At 43.4% G+C, this 26,551-nt stretch overlaps 2 protein-coding genes across 7 annotated transcripts in view; one reads left to right on the forward strand and one right to left on the reverse strand.

The window, feature by feature from the left end:
• Nucleotides 1-15,077, reverse strand: part of SYTL2 (synaptotagmin like 2) — a 62,889-nt gene extending 47,812 nt beyond the window's left edge. The window contains exons 1-2 of one of the 2 annotated variants that reach the window (XM_030043171.1): nucleotides 14,959-15,077; nucleotides 4,660-4,664 (exon numbers count right to left, since the gene is read on the reverse strand). The gene's annotated coding sequence lies outside the window, so the exon portion shown is untranslated. The remainder of the gene's footprint in view (nucleotides 1-4,659; nucleotides 4,665-14,958) is intronic. The other variant, XM_030043170.1, reaches the window with a different exon arrangement.
• Nucleotides 15,078-15,287: 210 nt separating this feature from the next.
• CCDC83 (coiled-coil domain containing 83) overlaps nucleotides 15,288-26,551 on the forward strand; it is a 34,666-nt gene continuing 23,402 nt past the window's right edge. The window contains exons 1-2 of one of the 5 annotated variants that reach the window (XM_041118576.1): nucleotides 15,288-15,504; nucleotides 16,620-16,646. The gene's annotated coding sequence lies outside the window, so the exon portion shown is untranslated. Of the gene's footprint in view, nucleotides 15,505-16,619; nucleotides 16,647-23,412; nucleotides 23,578-24,003; nucleotides 25,488-26,551 lie in introns of those variants that run through there. The other 4 variants (XM_030043187.2, XM_041118575.1, XM_030043186.2 and 1 more) reach the window with 4 other exon arrangements.

A 26,551-nucleotide genomic window follows, 5' to 3' on the forward strand; every position in this document is an offset into this window, starting at 1 on the left:
TAAAAGAGAGACAAGGAAGAACAAGCTGTAATATCAGGGATCAGGGAAGTAGATTATGTATGCATTTTTAATTAAAAGAAACAAGTTTTTCAGTGTGATTAAACTACTTTGTGAAGTTCAAATGGTCACTTCGAGTCAAACCTGTTTTACAGGCCTCTTGAACAAGGTGGCCATGAAAATATATTCCTTTCCAATATGACAACTCACACCCTAAAACACAGAATCAAGTGTCATTCAAATGACAACACTTCAAAATAAGTGCATTTTGAGTTGACCTTTAAGTCAGCAGAACAACTGGGGGGGGGGGGGGGGGGGACGGGACACGACGACGGGGGACAACACAAAACCAAAAACTAAATCAAGAACACATAACACATTCATTTAAAGTAAAAAAAAAAAAAAACAAACCCACAAAACACAAAAACATGTAGTCCTAACTATTGACATTATATTCAAGAGCACACAAGAAATCTGTGTCTATGGCTATCAATACACAGATAGACAAGAGCCAGATATGTCAGAAGAAAAATCCATTGCTGCTTGCAGCCCTGATTCACAGCAAAGCAGCAGACAGAGTGAGGCAGCCCAACATGTATCTGCAGTGTTCACCTTCTGCCAGTGTAGACTTGAATCACATCCATGAACTCCCTTCACAAGCGCTAGAAGTTGGATTTTGTTTATTTAAAGAAAGATTACCTGAACTCCAGGAACACAAGACTTAAAGGAAAAAAAACCAACCACTTGGGCTAAAACTCACAAGCTTGCCATGCTGGTTTACTTACCATTAGCACATTTCTAGGACACCATTTTTGGCAAGTCACCAACCAAACCAGAACAAAAGAACCATCCCATTAGGACAAGCCATTGAACTTTTGGACCCTACTCCACTCCTACCAAACTGTGTGCCTTGCCCTCCACACCTGTCTTCCCACTCCAAGTCTTCAAAGCCTCCTTTCCCCTTTCAGGGAATGAGAAAGGCAGCAGTCATCACAAGCCCTGGAGGAAAACTCCAGAGGAAGCTGTCAGAACCCTGCCAAATGTAACATGTTGCAGCAGTGACATGGGAGGAGGCTGGGAATGTGTCAGAGGAATTTGTATGCTCCAGTTCAAGACTTAGGGAGCATGTTCCCAAATTGGTGCAATGCCTCTTTCTGCAGGACTTTGTCTTTTATTTGTAATAAAAATGTGTATTGCTCATAAAATCTTCTCACATGCTACTCAGAACTAAAAGCAACAGGTTTAAGAGATTATTTCCTCAGGATCCCCTCAAATGGGAATTCTATAACAGACCTTTGACCAAAATTCTCTTTCCCCCAAAACATACAACACTCCTCACTGAAAGGTCAGGTACTAGGTTTGCAAAGTCAAGTTTCTTACAGTAAACCTTTTAAACTTTCTGGAAGCTGCTGTTAGCTGCTGGATGGTCAGAACTGCTATGTTGTTCTGACTAGTTACGCTGAGCTCAAGAGGAAGGGAACCATTTGAGTCATTTCCTTTTCCTTTATACCAGCCCCTGCTTTGGGAAGGAAAGTCAGGGTATCTATGGTGTCCATAGGCTGCAATACAACTTAATTTACAAGATATAAATTAATTTTTACTTATAACATTTTACCACTGATAGTGTATAATTATGTCAGGAATCCCATGTAGGCCCAGTCACTGTCCTACAGAACACATGAATAAATGTGAAATAATTTCTACATAACCATCTTGAATATGTGAATTAGAAGTCATGTGGTACGTGAACCTCATTGATTTATCCAAACCAGACTGCATTTACAAGCAGTAATTTAAAATGCTGTTTTGCCTCTGTTTCATAGGCCATGGTACCAGAGGACTATTCACTTACAAGGCAATCCCAACCGTCAAAGACAAAAACCTCTCCTTCAAAAAACCTCAGGGGAACAAGGGTGGGAGGTCAGCTGTATGTACAGTAGAGCCTCTTAGTGCCTCAGGGTTATAGCACCATGGATGCAACGAAGCCAGAGAAAAAGTAATAAATAGCTTGAATTTAATGTAAGCCTTAGAAACAACCCCAGTGACAAACCTGGTGAGAGACAGAAGCAGATATTGTTATTGGACAGGTCTCTTTATTAGGCAGCTACCATCACAACCCTTTAGGTTTTTGTGTGTCTGCCTTAGGCCCTTGCATTGTGACACTACTGGCAGACAGGATGCTGATGTTGTATTGATCTAATGAGCACTAAAATCATGAAACGAGTCATTACACTTGGCCACAGAGTTCAACCAGGAGATTAAAAACAAGATATTGGCACTGGGACTGCTCAAAGAGAAACTTCATCTCTAAAGAGAACAGCAATTCTTACAGATGTGGAAGGCAGCTGCAGCCAGGTTAATGATTATTCCCCCAACAACCCCAATGCCCAACAACCTTCTGCATGTGGTTATGTCTGGCTGCTGTATTTATCTTCTCCATGAATCTCATTCGGATTCTGTTCCACAAGGTTGATATAACAGTATCTCAAACAACCTGCCATCTGTAACTTTATTTATATTTAGAAAATGACAGTTTTATAATTACGCAGAAGTAAAAAGTACTTACTATTGGGCTACCAACAAACATTAACAATCCTAAATTTGTTGAGGACCTACAACAGTACTCCTTCAGCTTATGAACAGGTATGGGTATCTGTTTTGACTATCGTGTAGAAACTTTTCACACCATCTGATACACCAGTCAGTATCCACAGTGCTAATCCAAAGCCCTGGATGCTGACTGTATAGCATGTGCACAGCTGCCAACAGGCACAGAAGCTTACATTGCAACCACAAAACCTGGACAGCTCAGAACTAGAATCATCAAGCATTTTTCTTGGAAAACAGGCAAGTTTCTTGCCTCGGGTCAGTAAAGTCTGTAAGAAAGCTGTTATAGGAATGATATCCTACCATGTCTTTGTGTTTAAAGAAGGCTGAGGGAAGAAATATTATATTGTCTATCAGATTAATTTAAAAATCTAAAAGAAATAGTTGGACAGCATTTACAAAACAAGCTGCAGGCTTCATCGATGTCTCTCAGTGTTCAAATTAATAAAACTAGTGGAAGCAGAACTTCAGTTCTCCCCAGCTGAACAACAGTTTGCAAGGGCTGAGCGTCCACACAGGCTGTGAGAGCTCACAGCAAGCTGCACTGCTACTATACTTGCCAGATACCATCATTCTGTAGAGCAGTTTCTGCAGCTAAGGTTGCACTCCCACTTTGTTTTCAATCAGATGCAAGATACCACCTACCCTGGCAGGCTCTTAACCACTTTTTTTCCTGGTAGATATCACACGACAGGGTTCCACAGTTCACAAAGCTGTGTTTTGCTAAGTTTAACATACTATGTCTGGCTTAACTGACGCACATTCTCCTCCCAGCTCTTCAGAGGACAATCCAACATGAATTCGTATCCACCTGCATTCATCCTGTATTCAGGTTTACATGGTATCATATTAGTTGGCTTTGATCCCACCCTAAGCTATGATAAAAAGCTTCTCCAGGCCTGAGTAGTGCAGCTGAGACCCTTTACGTTCCTTTGCAAAGCTAACAATATAATACTTCAGTTAAGGCATGCCTGAATACCTGAAAAACTGGCCCCTGATCTCACTGGATAAGCAGTTTTAAAAACTAGCAATAATCAGTCGGGTTCTGTGCTCCCCCCCACCTTTAATGTGTATCATCCATACAGGGAAAATTGTATCACATTTCACTATGATAACAAGCCTTTAGTCACTGGAACCATGCCAGTCACAAACTGAAAGCAGAGCAGTTCTTAGTCTCTGCACAAACAAGAAGAAAACCCCTTTCTGTGGGTGGTGTGCTCGGCCAACCTCATGAGACCCACTGATACAAGTTACTGCAAGGCTGGCTTTCTGCAAAAGATTTTTAGCACTGATTCCAAGCACAGACAGTAAAAACTGCTGGATTAGAATATAGCACCTGTTACAAGACCTAAGGCTAATCAGAAAAATTTTTAAAATTTAAAAAAGAATAAAAAATAATCAATGCCTTCCTCCACTTCAAGCAACCCGCTACCACTACCCCAAGCTTAATTCTTTTTATTTCTTTTTTGACAATTTTTTCGCTTAAAAGCCCTATACATGCCAAAAAGAACCAAGCAGTCTCAACAGTTTGGTGCCACTGCAAGTTCAACGGGAAGTTTTCAGATCTAAGTGTCAAATAAGACTGAAAGATCCATATCAGACTGAATAAATCATGGAAATCAATAGAAATACCACGTTGACTGGTTTCTGGAGAAAGGCTGTCATGTGCTGTAGACCAACGTTTGTGAGTCTTGGGATATTTGGCATGATTTTTTTCTTAAACCTTAAATTCAAGTGAAACCACACAAAAATCTTCCCTTTCATAGAAGACTTCTAATCCCTGTAATAAACAGGACTCTGAAATTATGTTTTATGTGACTCATGCATGAAAGCTTCTATGTTTTGGCAACAAAAGAAACAGAAAAAAGACCCAAAATATAGTTTCATACACACACTCTTAAGCCACTCACAACTTCCAAATGCTTTAGGCGAGGCACTCATCCAAAAATTTTAACTTATAAAATTTCTTAGCACCTCTCAAGCAGTTATACACCTCAATTCCTTTAAGTAAGGCTTTACATTTTTCTAGAACAGAAGTCATAATAGAAATATAACCTTGTCTGCAAACTTGTTTACCCTACAGAAACCTCTGTTTGCGCCCCCCACTGCTTTTTCCCAAATACAAAAGGGGAATCTTAATTTGAATACTGCATTCCAAACACTATGAGATATCATATTAAGAGGTACAACAATCATAGTTTAGATTTTGAAATTTTTACTCTGTGTATACATATGGGATGTAATGAGGGAGAGGCAAGAAGACGTTGGAGTAGTTTGCCATGGCTGACATTAAATTCATCAACAGGATCAGAAAACAAACAGCAAAACCCAAGTCAGCTGTTCCATCCAAATCAACAAGATTTACTTTTGCCTGCAGAACCCTCATAATGTCCTAAGTTTACATTGCAAAATTACTTTTCAAGTGCTCTTTGTACAGTAGACCTAAGCTGCTAGAGCTTTGCTCTAGAGAATCTGTCTCGAAGCCAATGCCTTCTAACAAGAGGAAAAAGGTGACAGCCAATCCTACACTTTTGGCTGCTTTCACACCCCTGTTTGTGCCAACTCCTTCAGCTCCTGCAGGCCTGGCTAATCAGCAAGTCTCATCTGTATACATCTTCAGCCTATAAAGTGTTCAGTTACAAGTAACCTATTGGCTCTTAAAAATGAGAGGGTTTGGGTTTATGCATTTGAAAGCTACACATTTTCCTAACTTTATTTCTCCACTGCTGCAACATATCAGCGCTAGCAACGAGGATGAGTTGGAAGTCCAGACATAAGGCAACAGGAAGCTGAGGAAGACAGATAAATGGAATTGTGTAATATAACAATTTCCATCTGCACAGAAATTCATTGTCAGAAGAAAAGTAACTAAGTTTGGCCTGCACCCATGCTCAGGAAATAGCAAACCTTTATTTTGAAGCAAGGAAGCCAAGAAGAACACCAACAGCAATAAGAGCTTTGCGGAGTTGACCCCTACCACCCTGGGAGGTCACCTTAAGCAATAATGGTACCTCTGACTGAGTCCTACAAGCTACAGCTTTACAACAACAAAAACAAATCATCACACTCTCCTGAACAAATTTGATTCTCCACTGACAGTTAAGCAGTACAGTCACAGGTAATTCAGCACCATCCTAGGCTTAGAGAATATAATTTTTCTGTAAATACGTGAGGCAAATGCCATGAAGGGAGAACAGCTAATTAAGCTAAATGCCAGTGCTGGCACAAGTGCAAATAGTTTAAGATGGTCATGAATATACTTGTGCAGAAGATCAGAGGATTATGGATTTCAGTTTGAGCAGTGGAGAAAGAAAAGCTATTAACTTTCAAGAGGGACTAAAGTCATCATTCAAGAGAGTTTTAAATATGGTTGCCTGCAATGGTAAGGACCTGAACTTAAAACAAACACAAGAAGGTGTGTTGTCATTTTAATTCTTGAAAGGGCAGAAGGGAAGAGATCATCCAGTAAGATATGTATATCTGTAGCCAATCCAGCTGCTCTTTCAAGAGGTGTTATCACAGCATTTTCAAAATGATAACAGCTAAGTGTACACAGTGTATCATATTTCCAACAGTCCCAGAGATTAACTTAGAGAACAGTATTTGCCAACATGTATGTTTAGTCAGTGGGAGGTAGAGAAGTTCTTATCTAGCTAGATGTAAAGTGGAGAGTGTTGGTGGAACAGGGACCTTTGCAGAAGTGGGGGATATCTATAATAAGGCAACATTGAAGTTGCTCTTACAAACATAGCGATGCTTCATTTTATTCCAGTAATAAATCTACGTGTTCCCCTGTTCAATATTCATCACAATACAGTTAAGGGAAATAATCTACTTATCTGCAATTATAGGACCAGATAACTGCTCAAAACAGCCACAGTGGGGAAAAAAATTAAAAATATACACAACAAGCCTTGCTCACACCTTACCCTTCTTCAACAGTACCAAAATTATCCTGTTGTTTTTAACCTGCAAAATACTTGCAATCTTAAAATATTCTCACTGACAGCCTTATATAGTGATCTTCAGCCAGCTGGAAGAAATACAGCTAGAGTAATACAAGCACCAGAGAAAAATTCTGCTTTTCTCCAGGAACATCCACTTTGCTGGTCCACACAACTCTGCCTGTGATTTAATTCTACTCTTGTTTGTTAAGAAGTCAAAACCTTCATCACTTTGAGGACTATACAGGCAATTGTTCTGTATTACACAAAGTTTACTCTGAACAAGAAAGCAAAATGTTAACAACAAAGAAGATAAAAGTTAACAACTGAAAATTGGAAGAGAAAAGAATAATTCGCTTTGGTTGTGGCCTAATCCCTCTAATCACATATGGCAGCTTGCCATTTCTTTCATAAGGCTTGGATATTGGCAGCAGCGCCTAAGAATGTCAATCTCTATACCTATTATGGTATACAATCATTAGGCCAGTGGTTTCAAGAGGATGTGGTCTCTGGAATAAGAGATTTGGAAATTTAAGAGAAGCCTCAGGGAAACACACCTAAATTTTTCTTTTCCCTGTGACCACTGCTTGTCAGACTAACTATAGATGCCATGCCATTTATTTCAGATTGCCATAAGTATAAAACTACTCAAAAAAAATTTTTTTGAAGCAGCTTCAAAATTACAGGGATTCCAGCAAGTTAACATCAATATCTCATTATAAATTCTGAGGTTCTTCAAATCTAGTTGTATTTCCTTGCACATAATACCATTGGCACTTTGTTGTGGTTTAACCCCAGTAGGCACATTGTTTGAATTAGTAGTTCTTCTAGTTGCTAATTCTTTTCGTCGAGAGTTACAACACAAAGAATATTTTCTCAGTGTAAGGGACTTGAAACATAATAATGAAGGTGACTCAGTCCTCTAGATCTCTGAAGGTAGAGCACTGTCTATTGTGTAACAATTATTCTCATCTCCCTTTGCAGAGGGACTAGCCTCCCTCCAAAAGCAGAAGTGTGGGGGGCTCATAAGAATCAAGCTCCCATTGTCACTTTCTCATTCTTCATGTCAGCATTGGCATTAGACCCACACAGCATTCAGCTTAAGAGAGCATTTTTACACCTTGTTTGAAAACAGATTCAAGTAGAACACTAAAACATTTAAGAGAGAGTGAAAGCAAACTGATTCCTTTAGGGGAAGTTCTCTCCTGACCATACATATGCTTATCTGACACACTGCTTAAAAAAAATCCCAGATTCTGTGAGCAGTTACAGCCCTCAGCAAATCATATAACTAGTGGTGTACTTTATGTTGTTTTCTTCCCAGGCAGGTGTTGGCAAAGTCTTCATTGTACTTGTAGGATGTTTTCTACATTAATTCCCTTGATATGGATGGTCAAAGAGTAGTGCTGTGGAATTGATAAAAATCCCTGTTGTTAAACATATTATTCTTGGTTTTAGCAAATTTTAGCCTTAAGCAAATCAAAGTTACAATGTTCCCAATGTAGAGGTGTTGACAAGTTTAGATATTAGAGACTTCAGGGGAACTATCCTGCCTCTACCCTGCTTCCTTGCTCTCATACTATTCAGCAAGTACTTGAGTACTTTTTAGCTAGTACTCTGTTCTGGAAATTGTACCACTCAAGAATGGAAGCGTGCAAAAATGTGCGACTAATTAGCAAGTATCTCCTATCAGTGGCTACTGGCAAGTGACACACTTCCTGCATCTTGATTAGATATAGTTTTCTATATGAAAGCGAAGAACTGAGCAGCAGTTTACACAGTCACTCTGTAGTCCTGACTCTCGGCTAATGCAGGCTTTCTAACAAGATGACATTATTAAGGGGCTAGCAGCACTGATGCAAAGAAATTGATGTTACAAATAGCAGACATGGATTTGCATTCAAATACTTACTTAGACTAATGTTCATTCTGTTGAGCTGACAGTAAGACATTTTGGAGAGCAGTTTCAGTCTTGGACACCAACTGGAAGACTTTTAAGTATACAGTTTCTGAAGAAACTCTGAAAAAGGTTTATTTCAAAGCCTGTCCACATGACTTCTCTGATTATTTTTATCTCATTATGGGAATCCATTAGTCAGTATCTCTTGCATCCTTGTGACTTTAAGAGTCCCCACTCTCACTCCTCATTTGAGTCAAGGTGATGAGCTACTTGAGCAAGGACAGCCACCATCACTGACAGACTGATTTTCCTCCGCTATGTTTGTATAACTAAGGAACCCATGGGTTAATAGGTTGCCCCTTTTATGTATCACTTTGAACTGCTCTAAAGCACTGTCACAGCCAAGTGCTTAGGTCACTGGTGGTAGCGCATTTCCTCTGCAGGAGGGTGCACAGAACAGCTTTGTGGTACAGGTTGAGCACAAAACTGCCAAATCAAGAGGGCAACATCTTACGTCATCTTTGGCTCCCCTGAGGGAGGCCACCGATCTCAGCTTCACCAGAGCATTTGCCTGTAACCCAACACAAAACTGAGATCACGCAGAACATCGCAAAAGGCACTCCATCATTCTCAGACATAATTAACTGTATGAACAAGTAGCTGTGGGAAACAAAATCATCCCTTACTCACCTAAATCACTCTAATTTGTCACTGCAGCCCCCCTACTTTACCAACCTTGTCATTGTAACTACAGCTCAGTTTAACTGATTACTAACATGCACAAAGAGCCGGCAAACAAAACGAGCCCGTTGGGTGTCCTTTCTCATGAGGTGACTGACTAACCACTGACCTTAGACACTCACTTGTGTTAAGGTTAAAATTACCCACTTAATAATTGATATAATCTTAAGGCTACTAAGAAAGCTTGCGTCAATTAATCCGGTCCTTGTTACAGTAACTGAGGCACACACCTACCTGAAAACCGGGCCTTACACAGAATCCAATTACCAGCAGAAATCAGGTGCCAGAGGAAAAAGAATGTTCTTTAGGACTCCTGCTGTTGTAGAAACAATAAGTAAGCTAAAGAGGGAGGTGGGAGAAAAAAGCACTTTGGTAAAGTTTCAAGACAAGTTAAAAATCAAAATGGTTAAAAAAAGCTAGCCTACAGTCTGCAGATAGACTAGTCAGAATCGGGTCTCATCTCAGTCACCAAAATTAACTTAACCTTTGCAATTAAGTTTTTATTTCAGGGTTATTGTTGGGTTTTTAACAGATACATTAAGAAAGCTTACTGTACCTCCCTATTAAGAGGAAAATCACTCACCTTCCTGTGCATAATGACGTTTTAATGGATAGCCCCATAATATGAATATTCCATCTGCTAGCAGGTTCATTCTGGCTAAGTTGAAACCAGCAAGCAGCAGCGTCAGTCCTCCTTAATAGTGATATTAAATTGCAAGAATAACAGGAAGTCTATCAGCCATGAAAACTTCACTCACAAAATTGTTTGCACTGCTGGGCTGGGCTATATCATGCAAAACCCAGTCTTTTCGCTGACTGGTACCAGTTTCACTGAATACTTATGGCCAGATCCAAACAGAGCACTCAGGCACGAAAAAAGCAAGGTAGCTGGCTCTGGGCACAGAGTCAGTGCTATGATGCAAGGACCCAAAAGGGATACAGTGAGAGCTAAACCCAGTTGCTATACATGCGAACTGAGGAGCAGGGAACAGTTTCTGTAGCAGCCTACAGTTGCACTGGATGAGGTATGATGTCAAATCACACTGCATGAATGGGATTTGCCCTATAAATGCTGCTGAATAGCCCAGGGATGGGAAAGAAGGAGCAGAAGATTGTGATTGAAATTGTTTCTCAGGAACAGGTAGCAAAATCAGGATTTTAGTTTGGGAGGCCAGGTTTTGGAATGTAATGCCTGTCCTTGAACAGGTATTTAGTTTTGCAGGAGTGGCTCGCTCTTTAAGAGCATAGCTATGCAAGGTGTTAGCTCTGTCTTGCACAATGGCTACAGCACATACCCAGGAAGCAGCCAAAAACAGAGCCCCCAAAACCACTTAACCCAAGAGGATTCAAACTCACATCCCTTTGTTTACCAAAATATACGACAGTCTCTGAAGGTTTCACGTGGTTTACTTTTAATACTTCTTAGGGTTGCACTACCAGGGATTAAACTACCCGTCTCACAGAATGACCATGAGTTTAAAGTGATGTCACAACCTTGCAAGCAGAAACAGGAACCCAGGTCTACTTTCTCTCAGTCAGGCCACCACATCACAAATCAAGCTCGCTCTCTCTCTCCTGACTTCCCTCCTCATCCAGCCAGCCCTGCGTTCCTGGCTACACAGCAGTACAGTACTAGCAGAGCAGAGGGAACAGGAAAGTAACCCGAGGGTATTAATTTTTAATCCAGGTCTCAATCTCCAGAGAAGTACTGTAATCACAATGAAACAAGACAAAATTAATGACATTGCCACTAGCATAAATTATCCCAGGCTTTAAAAAAAGAGCAAAAAGGAAAAAAAAACAAAAACAAAAAAAACCCCAAACAACAAAAAAAACCAACCCACAACTCAAAGAGCTACATACTCATGCAATACCCAGGTGGAACATAGGCAACCTGCAAATTCAGCATGGTCAAAAAAAAAAAGACCGTAACTATTTTGTGTGGGCAGGACCAGAATAGAAGGTCAAGGGCTCACTACTTCTGGTTGTTTGACAGATTTCTGCTCAGGACTTAGACTCATACCTTTTGCTTATAGTGCCTAAAGTGCACTTACACACTATTTTTGGACCTCACCCTTAATTTTTCATAACTGATGTTATATTTTAATGCTGGTTTTGACTCACATAAGCCATTTAAATTCAGTAGAGAAGAACAGCATGGGGGAGATTTTAAGATCTAAAAAGCTGATAGTCTAAAACCATTTCTAACCCAGGAGTTCTTGAATACACTGATGTACCTCTGGAGCTCTAGTTACATGACTGAGATTACATAGTCTAACTGTAGTCCATCCAGCCTGTACAGAAGTAAATCACTGTCATTCAGAATCAGACTGTTAGTAACACTGGACAGGCAAGTTCATATGGAATTTACCGATATTCAGTTTGATCGTTTTGTAGAATAAAAGCATCTGGTAATGAGTCTAGGATATTGTTCTGCTAGTTACTCTGCAAATAAGCATCTCCTTTGTTCTTACCTTTATTTTAATTTTTACACACACATTTTTAAATAGAAACAAAAATGCAGGATTTCCTTGACTGGAAGAGAAAAAGAAAAGAAAAATTTACTTTTAGAAGATTTATACTACAGAGGAAAAGGAGTATAGCAAGATGGAGGAAAAAAATTGTCAAGTTGTTTATTAATTCAGTGTATATGCACAGGATGCTGAGTGGGATTCAGGTCAGAAATAGCTCCAGATAAAGAGCTATAAAATAAGAAGAGGGGAGAAGTATTCCTTTCTTTCTCCTCACACATACATTATATCTCTTCCTGTGGCTGCTCTCAGTGCAATAAACAGAGTCAAGTTACATATAGCAAGGAAACCTCATACCATGAAGTAAGAATCTAGCACAGCTAGTTGCTGTACCCAGGTGAATTGGAATGACTCTCTACCACAAGAATGAAGCATGAATAAGTCTGCTAAAATCAGTTGTCACTCACTTTATGCCCAAATAAGCTAAAGAACTGGAGACTGCCAATACAGCACATGCAACATCACTGGCTTGACATACCGTAAAGCGTAAGTGTTCTGACACTGGAAGACCAAACTAAGGACCCTCCTTAAATTGACTTATGAGCAACCTAAATAAGCCGACTTTAAATGCAACAGGTGATGGACTTTGAGCACCAGAAGGTTACCTACTGCTTTTAGCAGTTATCTGTTAGTCAGCCATCCTGGATGAAGAGCACTTTCTGTGCAGAGAAAAAAATTCTTTACTGTGGTTCAAAACAAGTCACTATTGAATGAAGATTGGCTTCCATAGGGCAGAACCATCACTTTTAATTAAAGAAAAATAAAATTAAACATTTTTTTTTCTATTGAGAGACTATGAATTACTTTCATGTTTCCCTGCAAATAATGTTTTCTTACTAGGTTTTTATCTGAAGTCTGTTCTGTTCCTTTCTGTCACAAGCACAGGAAACAATACAGGGTAGAAAACAAGTAATTCCTTTGACTTCAGCCCACTGTTTAGCTTCCTGGTTAAGCTTTTTTCCTAGATGCAACAGTTAAAATCTCGCCTTCTGTGCAAACAGCAAAGGTTTTCTCCAAGTACTAAATTGGAGCAATACTTCTACCTGGGAATCTGGCAAGTGTCTCCTGCAGAATAAAAGGACTTTACTCCAGAGAGTATATTTGTCCATGGTCTCTACCCAGTGCTTTAGAGAAAAGACAAATTCACCTTTCTGTCATCCATTTTGGGGGGCAATGGAGTGTTGTTTACTCTGGCCTTTGTCAGCATTGGTAAACAAGAACATGATGACCTATTTCACTGAAATTTAAGAGTCTGACAGTGAAACTGATAATACATTATTTTGCGCTGCAAGAGATGCTGGAAGGAAACTTCCTTTAACATGACACAGGTCCAATGACAGCTTCAGAAAATTCAAGAATGTGCTTTGCAGCCAAAGCAGAGGTCAGCTGGACCCATAAGGTAGATGCAGAGTAAGCAAGATGCTTATTATTTCCTTGCCTTAAACACAGACACAAGCACACTAAAATATGGTAATCGGTAACAGTGCATAAATATTTTCTAACATTGTAACATTACTAGCAGTATTTTATAACATAGCTATGCATAAGTATATAAATAACACATAAGTGCAAATGGACAGACACTTGCAGTATACTTGCCCAAACAGTGCACAGGAAAACATAGCCAAATAGTAAAATCTGCAAGATAAAAGCAAAGGACAGAGTGGGCAGGAAAGATGTCAGGTGAAACCAAAATAAACCTGCAGAACAAAGAGAAGATATTTATTTTGCAGGATTATTCTGGTTCCATCAGACATAAGAAAGATGCCTAGCAAAACTAGGGTAGAGTCTTACTCCCCAAAATAATATGAAATATGTCAAAGGCAGATGCAATCATCCCCTTTTCTTGCAGGGAGGCAGCAAGGTGCATAAAACACTAACAATAAGCAAAGAAAGATGGTAATTTATGAAAATCACAAAATGCTCACTTTGATTCCAGCTTCTCTTGACAAACAGCTCTCAAGCACTTTACCATGACCGCAGCAACCAAGACCATCAAGAACTGTAGTCATGAGCACTATGGACATCAGCTCCACGGCACTGTAGACTCCTAGGTTTACTACCACTTACAGATGCAATTGTTAAGAACTGTTTGGAAAATACAGTGATAATGACTGATGGTATAATAACTGGATATCTGTACTGTTGATGTATATCAGTCTAGTAAAGTGGTCTGATTCATCAGCCTTTTAAGCACTCCATCACAGACATCTCCAATTCTCTGGTTGTGTAAACACACAAATATTTTGTTGCAACACTCCGATTCCTTCGTCTATAAAGGAAAATCAAGTTTATTTTCCGAGCATCCTACAAGCATGTTTTAAGTCCCCTCCCCTTACACTTTTGAGAGAGTTCAGAAATACTTGTCTTGCCACTTGACAATCTGTCCCCAGATTTAAGTGACCTTTATCCTGCAATGGCAATCATATAAACAGACCCTTCGGCTCACACAGGAAAGACACAACTGAGTGCATTAGACTTTAGGGCCGGGTCCAACTCTGCAAGTCACTCCAGAGACAGCGTGGAAGATGCAATTAATTTAGTGTTTTGAAATGAAAGCGTTTACTATTTACATAAGGGTCATTAACATTTCTCAACTAAGATCTAAGCACCCTCTTTAAATAAAGAGAGTTCTTTTAATAAAACAGGCCCCTACAGAAGCTAGGTGCAGGTAAGTTTTTACAGTTACTCAGCTCTCGCCGCCAGACAGGAGCTCCCTTCAGCAGAGTAGGGATGTCTCAGGGCACGGCCCCCCTTGCAGGCGGGAGGCTGCCGTTCCTCACACCGGCTCTCCAGACGGGTTCCGAGGAAAGTCGCCGAGAGGCGGCCCTTCCCTCCGGCCTTACTAAGAGGGGCTGGGCAGGGGACCCACCTGTGAGATCTCCCCCATCCTCAGGCGAGCGGGCCCTGCAAGCCGATCACGGCCAAAACACTCCCGAGCGCGGCGCAGCCCGGCTGCCGAAAAGCTTGGAGTCGGGGCTCCTCACCTGCCAACAGACTCACCCTCACGCCGTTCCAGCACTCCGGGCACGGGTGGCTTATACGCCTTTTTTTGGCCTCTGAGTCACTCCATCAGCAAGACACTCCCACCCCCCAAAACCCCACCGGGCAGCCTCCCCTTTCCCCAGCGGGCCGGTGGCAGCGCAGCTCCCTGCCGCCTCAGCCCGGCAGGACCCCGCCGCCCTCCTCCGCGGGCTGCCCCAGCCCCTTCCCTCCGGTCGGAGACAGCCTCAGTTACCTCGTCCCGGCCGGCAGCCGCTGCCCCACGCCGCCTCCCCGCTTGTCTGAGGGGAAGGGAGGAGGAGGCGGCGGCGTGGGCGAGGCGAGGCGAGGCGAGGCAGCCCCGGCCCGCCGCCGCCGGGCCAATGGCGGCACCGCCTCCCTCAGCCTCGGGCCCGCCCTCCGCCGCCGCCGGGCCAATGGCGGCGCCGTCTCCCTCAGAGCGGGGAGGCTCCCCACCGCCTCGGGCCCGCCCTCCGCCGCCGCCGGGCCAATGGCGGCGCCGCCTCCCTCAGAGCGGGGCGGTTCCCCCCCGCCTCGGGCCCGCCCTCCGCCGCCCCCGCCGGAGCCCCGCTCGTGTTCGTGTCACCTGTGGCACCGAGAGGGCGTTCTGAGGGAGCGGCGCGGAGCGGTGAGACTCGGTCCTCGGTGCGGTAGGAGCCTTCGGGGACGGATCTGAGAGGGCAGAGGCTTGTGGAGGCAGGCTCGCTCCACAGCGGAAAGAGGGTCTTTCACATAAAGTCCACGCGGGGAATATCAGCTTGTCCTGACTAGCTGCCTTGAGGTAAAACGATCAGTATTTCACTTTACCTGGTGATAGGCAACCTCAGAGGTGCGAACATACGCCCCTGTTTGCAGTAAAGATACAGGCAGCGATAACGGAGGTTTCAGTCATCTATTTGTCCAGGAAGCCGCTGTAAGTGCTTCACTGTTTAATTAGTGGCACAAAATACACATGCCACTATTTCATAGGATGTTTCAGCAGGACCTTCTCCTTGCTCAGCAGCCAAGGGACCAAGGTGATTTCTGAACTTGGAGTCCATCCGAGAGCAAAGTGACAGCACCGACCCCCTGTCACGTGGAGAGCTGGTGTGGTGGTATTTTCCCGTTATGCATGTTCTTCTCACGGAGCTTGCTTTATATTTCAATTCTGTTTTGGGGCAGCTGGAGGATTTCGGTCTCTGGAGTGCCCAGGAGCGGGGCCTGCTGTGCCTTGTGGGCTGCCCATGAGTCACATCCCCACGACTGCCGGCCTGCCCGCTTCCTCCGGTCTCACTTGCAGAAGCCCAGTTTTAAATGACTTCCCCATTGTGTTCCCAGCCTGAATCACTCCCCAAATCCTAGGTCATCAGCACTGGCTTTCTGCTAACCATAAATCCTTATGTTTCACCTCCTACTCAAACTTTGATATGGTGAAACAATTTAATGTTTTTTAGAGAAAATTTAGTATACATGGCATTGGTGTAAATGTTTGGTAAATTACGTTTCTTTTCAATATCATGTATTTTATATGTGGCTCTTCCTTCCCGATGATGAAATTAGGGACGAGAGCATGCTTCATGCACCATCCAGTAAAATTCTGGCTTAATAAGCCTTTAATAAGGTTTCCATTTAGTTCACAAGGATCAAAGTGAATTGGAGACCTTGTGAAAGCTTAAAAGTCGGCTTCTCCCCTCAGTAATTTTCATTCAAAGATCTCTTATTCACATATCCTGTTTATTCACCCTAATGCAGCATACTAAGCTGTACCCATTCAAACCCACATTGAACTCCTGTTTAGTGCAGATCAAGAAACATCGTTTGGTTCTTTAATTAGAAGTGGGGACCCTTTTTGGCACTCTTGGTACATAGAACGTACTTTTCTGTTGTGTAAGTATCTCTTTTTTTCCCCTCTCACAGCAGTCCCAAAGAAGAAGGAAGGCAGGGGTAAGTAAAACTGAGTCTTTTTAGACCAGACACGCTGGATCAGCTGGCAGGTGTGGGTATGCTTGGCCCTGCCAGAGGGAGCCAGAACTTATGGGTCTGCTCTACCCATTGCCCAAACCAATTCACCCTTTAATCAAGGACTTTGGACCCAAGCTTAGGAAAAGCAGCTTCTTGCTGCTAGGAAGCTCCAGGTGGCAGAGGCCTCCAGCATTGTGACAAGTGACAGCCGTAAAACTGTGTATGGGGTGTGTGTTGTATCTGTTAAAATACATGTGTTCTCTCCTACTCACATTCAGTTTAGTGATTTGTTCTTGAAATGGATTCCAATGAAATCTGTGGTATTATGTATGCAGGAGCTGTCCCAGCTCAGACCAGTTGCCAGTTCATAGCTTGAGTGTTTACAATACTGAAAATACCTGAATGACATGCATGGCAAGGACCCTCAGACTGATTCCTCAGTAACTTCAGATGGAAAGAGTCTGCAGCCAGTATACAGCCTGTCCCCACAGTTGCTCTGCACTGGTGTAGATCTGAATAAGCTGGTTTTTTGTGTAAGCATGGAGCGGCTGTTTTTCATGTGGGTTGAGCCTCAGCACTCTCAAGGTAGCACCAAGAGGACCAAAGCTAGTGACAGAAGGATGGGCCCTACCAACCCTCCTCTTAGTCTGCCCCGTACAAAGTCATAGAGTTGCTATTCTCTTGGAACAATAAAAAGATATAAGCATGTTTTTGATTGCAGTACAACACTAAGTGTTACGACACCTTTAAGAAAAAAAACCTGCAGGTATCTTTGTGTTGTGGTATTCCTATCAGATTCAGAAAGTGGATCACCTTTCTTCCTACACCCCCTCTTTCAACATATCTTTCTCTCTAGCCATTATCCAAAGCAGAAAGGAAGTCATCCCATCTTCTCCCATTAAAGGAAAAATAAATGAGTGCTTCAGTGTGTTTACAGAACGGCAGGTATTAGTTGAAGAGAGAGTAACTTCCAGTGAAGCAAATCCACCTGATACTGCTTTCCTTCCTCCAGCTTCATCCAGACAGGATCTCGACCTCCTTTGAACACTCAGCCACTCCCTGATGAGAACTAACACGAATCACAGCTAACTCAGATGCCGCTGATTTCATTGCTGTAGGGGTATTTCCCTGGCTGGTGGCTTTGACCACATCACCCCTTGCTTTGCATCCTTCAGTTGGCTCCTGGGCCCCAAGGTTTTTTTCTTCCTTTAAAACTATCTGCACTTTTAGGTTATGCGATAAAAGGCTTTTCTCCACATACACAAGGGAAGGCAGAGGAACAATGGCGGGTGGAGGAGCCTGAGAAATACCCTGCCTGGCTGCTCCCAAGCCCACCACAGGAGCTATCAGCCCACCAAAGGTCCATCTTCACATACATGAAGGAGCACAGAGGCACAAGGGCAGGTGGGGGAGCCCCAATAACCCCTTCAGAGACACAGCCCCTTCCAGGGCTGTCCTGGGGGAGCCTCAGTACCTTACACGCTGGGGGGATCACTGCCTGTGGGGGTGAGACACATTATGGGATGCAAAGGAAGAGGATTTTCAGATTGCACAAGACCTCCTGTGGGATATTCAGGGGATGAGCCAAAGGTGGGGAAAAAGGAGGCATAAAGGTGGTTTGGAAAGGAACAAGCGTGAGAAAACGGGGATAAGGGGATAAAAGGGCCCAGTCATGTATAAATGGGGCTGGTTGGTGTGCTTGTCTGCCCATGCCCTGTGCCTGCTGAGCATTGTCTGTCCTGTCTTCTATTAAACTCAATTTCTAACTTTTTTTTTTTTTTTGCAGGGCTGGGGTGTGGGGTGGAGGTGAGTGGCTTTCTATTCTGCAAGCATGTGTGTGTATGGGGGTATTACTGACCTCCTTGCTGGGTCATGTCACATGGGAGAGGCAAATCCTCTGCCATCTTACCAACATAAGGCATTTCTTTACATCTTTAAAAAGTAAGTCTTAAAAAATATTTTTAAAATAATTTAAAAATTCTTTTAAAATGTGACAAGAAAATGTATACCAAAGGTGTAAACGGTGAAAGGAAACAGTGTGGGTAATTTAGCTGTATATGATGCTCTCTGTGGTAAGAAAGAGATTGCCTTGATAATGATGATCGTGAAAGAGATGGCTTTAAAGAGCAAATGTGTATTAATAGGGCCTAATTGTTTCCCTGCTCTTTTGCTCTGAGACAAATGTAAGTCCTGCTGCCACTGACCAGGGCATCTTTAAATTTGAGCTATTATGCAGCATTGCTAGAGATTGCTCTCAAATGCCCAGTCGAGAAAAAGACATGAAGCCCTAATTTGCTGTTTGATGATTTCTAGGAGGTGAGAGGGAGTCTATGAATAACTGCAGTTTTCCTCAAGGACTGATCAAGATAGTTTCTGCTTTGCAATTGATGAGAAATGCCATCTCATGTTTAATTAGATAGTCCTTTATCATTAAAGCTTTCATGGTAGGTGCTTTCTGGTCCTTTCCATATGTAGTTTTAGTCTGTGACAATAGTCCTGTACATGCACATATCTGTAAAAAGGTTAATTTGCCATTTTAAACTTGATCATGTACTAGTGATACATAAAAAATGGTCTGGCACTTTGCATGGAAATTTCCAATCTCACTGTGGCTTTACCCTCTCTTATCAGATTTCCAATGTTAAAAAAAAAAAAAAGAAAAAAAATATTTAAAGATACATGAGAACTTATCTTCCAGTTATCAAGTCAGTGGGACAGCTCAGTGGGAAACTCAGCATTAGGGATGGAATCAGAACAGGAACCAGCTCTCTGAAGTGAACTTTGCTTTCCTTTGAGCAGCACCTTCTGCAGCCCATCTTAGAAGGTCACTGAGAAGGAAAACACATTCTCTTCATTGCCTCTTTTTTGGCACAATCTGCACTTTCTGTGTTTCTTTCCCTCAGGGTGCAAGGCTGAGAATTCTGGAAAGAAATGCCCCAAAAGAGCAAAAGCTTCTCCTCCAGTCCTAGGGGGTGTTCGCAAAAGATTTAATTTAATTTCTGTAGTTACTTAAATAGGCAGCTGCTCAAATGGCCCATACTGCCCCTGCACTTTTATCAATATTGATATTTATTGAATATAGCAGGACTTCCCAGTTCAAAAATGGCCCTAGTAATACTCTGCTGTCTTACATTCTTTCTTGTGATGGACATGTTGTCGGTGCAATACAGGACTTCTGGAGTTATGTGCTCTGTTTCTGCCTTGCTCCCAGGTCCTATGCCTTTCAGAGCCCTTCCCAGGTCCCACCTCTGCCTTCTCAGACTCTCACTGGGCTTTCTGAATGGCTCAGGAGGAGCACATGAGAGAAGAACACCTTGGTTCATCCTTCCTTCAATATTGACAGAGCTGTTTGTTTCTCCACCAGGAACAGCTCATCACCTTCACCCCATCTCAGGGTTCACAGAAAAGCAGGTTTTAAAAAGAACAAAACAGGATTTTGAATGGTTGCTGGAGTATTCAAACACCTCTTGGGTACTTTGCAATAGAAGGAATAGGGATTCTGCTTCCCTCATCAGATCTTCCCCAGGCTCTTCTTGGACAACCCACTGCGGGTTAGGCAACATAAAAAACAAGAGTTGAAACTCCCAGAAGTGGCCCAAGGCTGCACCTCCAGACAAGGTCTTGCCAAGAGACCCTGGGTCCCAAAGAAACACCCCTGGGTTCTGTTCAACACACAATGCTTTATTCTTCTCTGCTGATTGCAGTGGCTCCGTGGTAATAGAGCCAGCCAACTCTTTGTGGCCTGGTTGCTATTTCCTTGCCTGTGTGGTCTTCCTAGTCCTCACTTTCCTGTGGGAGGAGCTCTTTGATGGCTTCTTCCTTGCTCTGAACGTTTTGCAGGTCTGCCCAGTTGTCCCTCAGGACCTGAGCTGCTGCCTGCTGCGCAGTAGGATGCTTGTCTTCCTGCAGTCAGTGGAGGGCTGAAATGACACGGGAAGATGCGTCAATAACCGTGAAATCCCAGGTCAGAACAGTCATGCCTTCCCTGGCTTCCCAAGCAGAGCAACACTTGAGAAAGTTTGAAAGCCTTCCCTGGGTTCGTTCTCATACCCAGGCTGAGGTTTGGGACAGGGCACGGGAGAGAAGAGGCAGTGCACGACAGCAGAAGGTGGTGACATCTTTCCCCAGTCAAGGAGACAATGTAAAAGAGGAGGGGCAGTTTTAACCTACGTATCCTCAGAAGACTCATATGCTACTCTGTCAGCTGGGACATCTGGCCATATACATGCCCTTGAAACTCTTCTTTGTGAAGAAGGAGGCCCATCATAGCCACCACAGCCCTGATGATGGCCTGGCTGATCTGCAGATGGGGAAAGGAGAAGTTTGCTCCAACTGAACCTCACTGAACTCAGCATCCCCCAGACACAAGCTGCCTCTTCCCAAAAAGAATTATTTCCCTTGTTCCTCTGGAGGAAAAGGATTTGCTCAATAGGATAGGGAGTATTTCCCTTCTGACTGAAAGGCCAATGGGATTCAGCTGGTTCTCAGCAGGAATTCTCCAGGCCCAGCTCGTGGCAGAGGTGGCAAGGTGGAATCCACACACACAGCATTTCCATGCTCTTTAGCAGCACCTTCCAGCTCCAGACATTTTCATAGACAAGCTGCTTCCTCCCAAAGCACTTCTGACATGCCATCGTTGCACAGAAAGGCAGGTGAACTCCAACACTGCAGCTACTGCTGAAGGGCCAATGGAAGCAGCAGCTCTCACCACTTCTTCACAGTCCAGCCAGTTTCTGACCACATAGCAGAGCAAAGAGTAAATCTTGTCACAAAACTCATCTTCCCCCATTTGAGGGAAGGAACAGTTTTCCCAGTCTTGGAAGTCGAGATTTACACCTTTTGATCACCTTTCCAGAACTGTATCAAAAGAAGTGGGGGGAAAGGTCCCTATGTAAAGTATGTACAGTGAGAGCATCTTGCATTATCACCCAGGTCTGTCTCAAATGGCAGTCCCATGCTCATCAGTGTTCAATTCTGAACCAGATATGGATTCAGGGGCACGTGTGAGGTGTTTTAAAATTCCTTCCTTGAAATGTTAAGCTATTTCTCTCCTCCATCTTCTCTTCCTAGTTCCCTTTAGGTAATTCCTTTATGCATATATGTTTCTACATATGTATATGTTATATCTATTACATATATTGTATGTATTGGTTCCTGATGACCATTAAAAGGCAAATGTCGCACCCATTATCAAGGGCAAGAAGAAGGATCCAGGGAACTACAGAGCAGTCAGCCTAATCTCAGGCTCCAGGAAGATTATGGAGCAGATCTTCCTGGCACCTGTGTTCAAGCTTGATAACAGAGGGTCAAAGAAGAGTTGAAAGCACTGCCTGATCCTGGCAACACTGTTAACCTGCAAAACAGGGACTCAAACTTATCATAATATTTTCTCTTTCTGGATCTAAGACAAGACTTTCTAAAAGATATAAGTATTGTCTGCCCACGCGAATAGAAAAAGGCAAAGGTTGCCAGCAGTCAGGTTTAAGCACTGTTACTTTTTGACATAGTGGTATTTAAATATGTCCAAGGTAAAGATCTTGTGCTACAAAGTACAAAGTTCAAGGCTGTGTTTATCTTTGCCAGCTGACTTAGGATGCTGTTCTTTCTTCTTCCTTGCCTTCTATTCAGTACCTGGCTTATGTGTCAGCTGGCTACTGTGTCCTAATAGTATCACTCAATCCACAATATAGGAGAAGGAAATTAGAAGTCACTAGTTTTTAATGATTTGGGGTTTTTTATTTCTTTTTTTTTTTGCTTTCTCATCTGAACAGTTATGTGGGGCCACTGAATGAACATAAACAGCATCTTCCTACTGTCTTCAATAAAGATGCATTGCAAATTATGATCTCTGCCTATGGGGCTAAAAGTGTTTTGTCCTTGCTTTAATGAATATGCCTTAATTACAGAGACTGCTGTAGTATGTCAAACAGGACTTGTTACAGGATAACGTAAGCTCCCCCAGGACTGGCCAAAAACTCTGAATTAAGTAGGTAAATGTGAATTTCGCCCAAGAATGAGGACAAAGGCATTTAATATAGTGATTCACAATTTATTTCTGTGGTAGAGTATGGCTCCCAGGGTTATGCGCCTCAGGCACCGATGTCCTATGAAGGAGAACGACATACAGAGCCCACCCAAAACCCATGGAGGTCCGCTGTCCATCAAGAGAGAAGCAGAAGCAGTTCGGGATCAGCCTCCAGCTCTCCTTTCCATCTTCTTACGCCCTGTCCCCACTGCTGGGGCACGGCTTTTTGCACAGCACTGGTGTGGGGGGCAAAGAGGGTTACAGGCAGTAAGTCGTGTATGGCTGCCGGTGGAGGAGCTGGCTCCGTCTCAGTGCCTTGGGCGGCTCAGGGGGCCTGTTCCTGAGAAAGCAGCTCTGCAGTCGCGGCGGGCCCAGCTCACGCTCGGTGTGGCACAGCAGCTACCACTGCGGGGCCTGGAAATGCTCTTTTTCTTGAAGACACCTGCGGTTTTACTTCACGGTTTTAAGGCTGCCACCGTAGGTGTCCATTTGGGTGAAACTCTGGCCAGCCCCTGACCTTTGCCACACGGAAATCCCTCTCGGGACTTAAATTCCCCCCGTGCTGTTGTTAACGTTTGCTTTTCCCGTTTCCTGAGGTGGGCCGCCAGTACAGGAATCACAAAGCAAATACACTGTCACTGCACCTGACTCTTCCTACAGGGGAGGCTCGGAAGCGCGTCGCCTCATCCGCCCCCCCCCAGCGACGGCGTCCTCACGCCCGGGCTGCGGGGCGCTCCCCCCGCTGAGGGACGGAGCGGCGCTTTTGGCGGGCTTTTCCCCGGCGGCAGACGCCGCCAGAGGGCGCCGCTGCCCCTCGGAACGCGCCGAGGGGCGGGGCCTCCCCTCGCCTTGGCGACCGGCGGCGTCGCGGTGGCGCCGGGGTGGGCGGTAGGTCCCGGCTGACCGTTTCGGCCTTGGGGAGGCAGGCGCCCAGGGCCGTGAGGGGGCACTTGGATGTGGGTGGCGGCGGCGGGGTGAGGGGAGACACTTCAGAGGGTGGCCACGTTGGGAACTCTTTGGTGGCGGGGAGGGGGGCGAGGCGCAGAGCGGCAGTACCAGCGGGGTCTGGTGGCTGCGGGCTGGGAGACTCTGGCCGCTGTGAGGGGTGACCCGGCTTCGTCCACTGAGGGGCCTGGGGATGAAGGGGGGTAGCGGGGAATGCGTGCAAGGGACACGCGGGAAGGGTTCGAGGGCTTTGTGAGCCTGCTGTGGAGATTGGGAAGGGGCTACGGTGTGGCTGCGGAGTGCTGAGGTAATTATTGAGGGGGACTGAGGGAGCGGAGGCTGCTGATAATGCAGCTGCTTGAGATACAGGGGTAATGGTGTGAGTGCAAGCGCTGGTGTGGATGGCCCTGACGATAGCGATTGAGCTCGTGTGAGCGGGGAGCCGCCATAACAGGTGGTCCCTGCAGGGGGTGTCTGGAAAGTCACAGCAGCTGGGCTGCAGCGCCTGGGATCTGCCTCCTTCTTCTAAGGATGTAGCGGCAGTGCAGTTATTGACTGAGAAAGTGCTGGTAGCAGTAATGGGGTATGTCAAGAGTTAAGCCTCGCAATTTATTTGTTTGGGAGAAGAAACAGATCTTGCCCTCTGCAAATGTTTTCCTGCTGGTTTAAAGTCTGCAGTCAATTCTTAGTCCCCCTAAATATGTTCCCTTCTCTCTTATGTGTGTGTATTTTCTATAGTTTGCAAAATGCAGCAAATCTGCTGTTATAGTATGTTTTTTTTACCTTGTTGTACAACTTGGAGTCTTTCTTGTTGCTTCCTGCACAGGAAGAATTTCATAAATATAACACTGGAGCTCACCTGGGGCTGGAGTTCCCCCCCAAAAAACAAAACCTTTTCAAAGTAGTGTTGCTCAAAACGTTTCAGTCTGTATCCAGTCTTAAGCAGGGGATTTCATTATCCGTTTAGTGGACGAGACAGAAATAACTTAAAAAAAAAAAAAAGTTAGTGATTGCTGCAGTGATCTTCCATTTCTGAAGAAAATCAGTAAAATAAATGCTCACATGAAAGTGGAATCAATACCAGTCCAGTTAATTCTGCACTGAAGAAGGATGACAGATTCTTTTTTATACTTAAAAAATGTATCCTGCACTTGTGCATTCAGGCTGGAAATTTCAAAGGGGTCTAGGGGAGCTGAGTACCTAAATTCCTGTCTCAGTGAGATTTTTTTCTTAATTAACTTGGACTTTTTTAAAAATCTCAATTTTACAACAGTCATGTATCTAGGATTTTTAAAAGTTTCGTGAAAAATAGTATATCAATAAACAGAAGCTTAACTTGAATTGGTATCTGCAAAGGTTATGCGTGAATATTAAGGACAATACGGCTTCAGACTCAAGTGGATGCTCAGATACAAAAGTTGTGGGTTTTTTTTTCTTGGGTAAGAAATGTCAGTAAGGTTTACTGCAGTCATGTGGTGATACTGTGACACAGGCATGATTGTATTGAAGTTCCACAATAGAAATATTTTACTAATGTGTAAAAACCATTAAAGCTTTGATATGGGACATTTCGGAGGGAAGTTCAAGATATTGCTGGTGAAATTCAGAATTTTCCAGGTTTCTGTGAATGGAATTAGCTGTATCTGCGACATAAATAATCAGGTGTTGCAAAGATTGTAACTTACAGCTCTAGACAATTGTCCCTATGAGTGTGAATTTGTCTCCAGCAGCAGAACAGACAAAATCTTCATGAGCAGATTTTCAACAGAGTGGGACTAAAATTCTTCTACATAAAACATTATGAAAAAGATATTCCAAGGTCTAAGGAGCTGTGTGGGGACATAGACTCCAAGGTGTGTTTACACTTTCTTTCACTTACCTTGCAGAGCTGCCACACAGTGAACATTTCTTTTACATGCCTTTCTGCAATATACAGCACACTGCCTGCCCTCAGCACCCTCACATTTCATCAGCAGGCATCAGCTCCTCCTCTAGGGCAGAAGGTTATTTTGTATACAGAAAGCTGACATAGCCTTGCTTCAGGGTATGGTGAATGCAGTGAGAAGGCATGCGCCGTATGGATTAGAGTGCATCTGTCAATAGTTGGTTTAACTTCATTCCCTTGGTTTTACATTGATTTGCCAGGCTTGCTATGTGGCTTTCTGCTGATTTTTTTTTTTTTCTGTTTCCTTGTGCTCATTTTAATAGGAAAAGTCTCCAGCCTGCTGTATTTAGTCACAGAACAAATTGTTATCAGTTTTAGGTACTAGAATGATAATTGTTAGAATTCAGAAAAGCAGTTTAATATGAAAGCAGGTTATATAAAATGTTTCTACTCATTCGGTAATACAACCTCCTATGTTACATGAATTGATGTGGTTTTGGCATTTGATTATGTGACTGCCAAAAATGAGGAATCTTCTTAAGTGCCCTTTTCTTGTGACTTTTTTATTTTATATAATATATGCTACCAGTTCTGTTACAGAACTATTCATTGTCAGTTGAATTCTGAGGTTGGCAGTTGTGACAACGTGCCCAGGGAATACTGCTGACATGCATATCTGTTCAGAGAGTGGTTTTGTTCCAGCTCTGACAATGAAAACTGATATCACAGTTGCAGTGAAAGGGAAATATTCATAGTGCTAGGAGAACAGAAGGAGAGGGAAAGAGATGCATATTAACAAGTGGACTGGATAAAACAAGCCTGATAAAGAAACAGAGGCAAAGGACTGGAAAAGGAACAACTGCTTGTTTGATTTACAAGAATGTAAAACAGCCCGCAGCAAGGGATGCAGTAACTAGTGATAGAGGCCACTGTTCACAAATGTATCGTTAATCAGGACAACACTTCAGGATGTCCCAAAAACACTGGCCTGAGTGCTACCCTGGGCAGGGTTATTGTTGTCAAAAAAACAAC

This window comes from Aquila chrysaetos, chromosome 19 (assembly GCF_900496995.4).
Source record: "Aquila chrysaetos chrysaetos chromosome 19, bAquChr1.4, whole genome shotgun sequence".
NCBI lineage: Eukaryota > Metazoa > Chordata > Aves > Accipitriformes > Accipitridae > Aquila > Aquila chrysaetos.